The following is a 4,050-nucleotide window of genomic DNA, read 5'->3' as shown; positions in this document are numbered from 1 at the left end:
TTTGGAAGTACTAATTGCATCTGAGTTAAAAAAATTGTTTTGGATTTCTTTTTTTTTTCTTCCATTTTTAATTTATCCTTCATACTTTTAAGAGTGAAATGCAATTCTAAACACAAGTAGGCACAATAATGATTTGATGATCCTGTTAAGTTCCTTTACTGGACCACAGTGCCTGAGAATTTGCTCTAGTAGGTCTCAGACCTGTAACTTGTCAAACAACTGATAAAGATGCCAATCAAATATGACCCATATTAGTGAAAGAGATATAATATCCCTAACCTTGTTTAATCATAACTCCAAACTTGTAGCCCTTAGTTCTGAAAGATGTCTCAAAGGGGACTAACTGCTGCCCAGAAAGTTGCTCTGTCCATCTTTACCATCCTTAATTCTGGCTCTCAGTTACCTTCACGCTGTGAACACTGCTCAATAGATCTCTGGATCCAGTTGTTTCTCTTAGAGAAGTTTAGAACATTGGAGCAATCAGCATAATTTATTAAACATTTTAAAAAGAACACAAGGGATATGCAAACAGGAGATATAAAACTGTAGAAGTGGTAACATGCTTTTCATCTCATGCTTTCACTTTTGCTCTCTCTGACCCAGCCCAGACGGACTCTGAGGATTCCATCATGTGTGTATTTAGATCACAGCCATTCCCAGGCTCTTCTAAATATCTTCATTTTGGGAGGCAAGATTTCTAGCACAGTGGCCTTCATGGGAAATGTGCTGTGTAAGGAGTGGTCTACCCCAGTGTAAATCCTCTGTCAATGACACTTCCTTCCCGTATCTTATTATTTTTAATATGTTTCTCTGTTTATACTCTATATACTTCCAGAATTATGTGTTCAGCATTTTCTAGTTAAAATGGTATTGCATTTGTGCTTTATAAAACTAAAATGCTCCTACTTTAACTGAAATTCATATGTGGTCTTCAGTTACTCTGTTACAAAAATAGGAAATATTTTCTCCAGTCCATTTCTCTAGTCCATTCACTTTTTCTCTAGTCCATTATATTAAACATTATCAATGGATAGAGAAAGACTTATACCTTGGTTCTACCATTAAGAAGTTGATTAGGTAGGTGCCAGGTATACAGTCATGAAAAATAAACCAATTTTGCTTTTGATGTGTTTAAAATCTAAATAAACCAATTACTATTAAACTATAAATTATGTAAGCCTAAAGTACAGGATTTTAGAAAAGAAATAAACTTTATGTTTGGTTAAGGACAGTTACACAGACAGTTCAGATGCTAAGTTTTGTCCAACTCTTTGCGACCCCATGGACTGCAGCACGCCAGGCCTTCCTGTCCATCACCAACCCCCGGAGTTTACTCAAACTCACATCCATTGAGTTGGTGATGCCATCCAACCATCTCATCCTCTGTCGTCCCCTTCTCCTCCTGCCATCAATCTTTCCCAGCATCAAGGTCTTTTCAAATGAGTCAGCTCTTTGCATCAGATGGCCAAACTATTGGAGTTTCAGCTTCAGCATCAGTCCTTCCAATGAATATTCAGGACTTATTTCCTTTAGGATGGGCTGGTTGGATCTTCTTGCAGTCCATGGGACTCTCAAGAGTCTTCTCCAGCACCACAGTTCAAAAGCATCAAGAATTGATGGTTAAGTACAGCATAGAAAAAACCTGGCTGAGGAAGTGCTATTTAAAATGTATCAGAGGATGCTCACTTTGCCAGCACATATAATAAAATTGGAATGATACAGAAAGGATTAGCCTGGCTCCTGCATACGAATAACACACAAATTTGTGAAGCATTTCACATTTTTGACATATGTACCCCAATGTTCATTGCAGTACTGTTTACGATAACCAGGACATGGAAACAATGTAGATATCCATGGACAGAGGAATGGATAAAGAAGATGTGGTGTGTGTGTATATATACACACACATATACATACAATGGAATATTACTCAGCCATAAAAAGAAACACATTTGATTCAGTTCTAATGAGATGGATGAAACTTGAGCCTGTTACACAGAGTGAAATAAGTCAGAAATAGAAAAAAAATATCATCTATTAATACATATATATTAGTGTTGTTGTTCAGTTGCTAAGTCATGTCCAACACTTTGTGACCCCATAGATTGTAGCACTCCAGACTTCCCTGTCCTTCACTATCTTCCTGAGTTTGCTAAAATTCATATCTATTGAGCCAATGATGCTAATTATCTCATCCTCTGCTGCCTGCTTCTTCTTTTGCTTTCAATCTTTCCCAAGGCTATGAGTCTGCTCTTTGCACCAGATGGCCAAAATATCAGAGCTTCAACTTCATTATTAGTCCTTATAATGAATATTCAAGATTGATTTCATTTAAGATTTACCTGTTGGATCTCTTTGCAGTCCAAGGACCTCTCAAGAGTCTTCTCCAGCACCATGATTAGAAAGCATGAATTCTTCAGTGCTCAGCCTTCTTTATGGTCCAACTCTCACATTCGTACATGACTATTGGATAAATCTTAGGACAGCAAAGATGATGAGCCCTCTTGTCTCACCTGTCCAATCAAAGTGTCTACATTTGCATTCATATACTTATAAGCATTGATAATCAAAGTTGTTATGATCCCTCACTCCCCTGTAGCACAAAAGGAGTGTATTATTTATCCCACACTTCTCAGTTGTACATGAAGGCAGCCCCTACTCCTCATTTAGTACTTAGAGCCAATCATTCCACATTCCAACAGCAACCCAATTTTTCTAGAAATCTACTCAAGGAAATTCCAGGCCGGCATTGCATGAGCTTTTGATACCTGCCCCTGATCTCCTCAGGTTGGTTGTAATCTGGGATTGATTACAGTTAAGGCAGCTCCCACTCTCTCCCTACTAGCTTCCTCAGTATTCTGTGAGTTGAGGGTCTCTCTCTTCAGGGAAGTGGCCATAGAAGAATTTTCTCACTGCTTAATAGACTAAAGGGGAAGCTTAGACAGGGTTTAATGACCATTGTTATGGCCAGAGCCCTATAAACACACTATAAGTAAGAGCAGTATACCTGCTCCTTAAACACAGTGTCAAGACCCCCTCCACCCTCCACATCCCTGTACCACCACCAGCCCCTTCTCCGCTGTCCATGTCATCAGGCTTCAATAATGACCTTCTTTGGGGATGTGGGGCCAGCAAGGATAAAGCGGGCACAGTATCCCTAAAAAGAGAAAAAAAGAACCCGACTTTTTTTATTATTAATGAAAAATACACTCCTTTCTAATTTGAGGTGCATTGATTTATAATTTTGAGATACTTGTGTTAGTACTATGTAACCAAAATGTGGTAATTTTTTTTCTTATTAAAATTTCTTGTAAAATAATAATGACAAAATGACTTTGGAAATTAGAGGAAGTGTTTGCACTGCTGTTAATTTTCAAGAGAGAATCTTATTAAATAGAGTCCTTGATGAAAGTGCATGCCAGAGGGATATTGATTTTTTCTGTTAATTATGTCCACTACAAGCAGAGTGTCCGTGACTATTTCTCTTCATTCTTTGAAATATGTGTGCACATATATATATATATATATATATATATTAATATGTGTGTATACATGTACATACTCTGCTATCTTAAAGAATGGAGACATTATTTGTCACAACTGATACTGAAATTCATCTTTTTTGCAGTTCTTAATTTGTAAGAATTGTGGGGGTCAGTGCTGGTATTATACCTTAACAGGTTTCTCTTTTACATTTCTTTCAAGAAATAGAAAGAAAACTATAGTAGTCACAATTTGTTATGAAAATTATTGAAAAAACTGATTAAAATAAATTTCCTATAAAACTAGAAAACCCAATAAATGAATACCTTCATTTTTCCTGCCAAGTTACACACAGTAAAAAAATCTGCCTGCAGTGCCAGAGACCTGGCTTTAATCCCTGGGTTGGGAAGGTCCCCTGGGGAAGGGAATGCCTATTCACTTCAGTATTCTTGTCGGGAGAATTCCATGGACTGAGGAAATGGTGGGCTACAGTCCATGGGGTTGCAAAGAGTTGGATACAACTGAACAACTAAAACCTTTACTAAGATATAATAATTTTTACAT

At 37.4% G+C, this 4,050-nt stretch overlaps 1 non-coding gene across 1 annotated transcript; it reads left to right on the top strand.

Moving 5' to 3' along the window:
- Nucleotides 1-1,678: 1,678 nt before the first annotated feature.
- Nucleotides 1,679-1,785, top strand: LOC133050691 (U6 spliceosomal RNA). Its single transcript, XR_009691671.1, has one exon. It is a non-coding gene; the product is annotated as a U6 spliceosomal RNA (small nuclear RNA).
- The last annotated feature ends 2,265 nt before the right edge of the window (nucleotides 1,786-4,050 follow it).

The sequence above is a fragment of the Dama dama genome, chromosome 32 (assembly GCF_033118175.1).
Source record: "Dama dama isolate Ldn47 chromosome 32, ASM3311817v1, whole genome shotgun sequence".
NCBI classification, from domain to species: Eukaryota; Metazoa; Chordata; class Mammalia; order Artiodactyla; family Cervidae; genus Dama; species Dama dama.
Note: the sequence above shows the minus strand (reverse complement) of the source record. Positions and strands in the feature narration are given on the sequence as shown.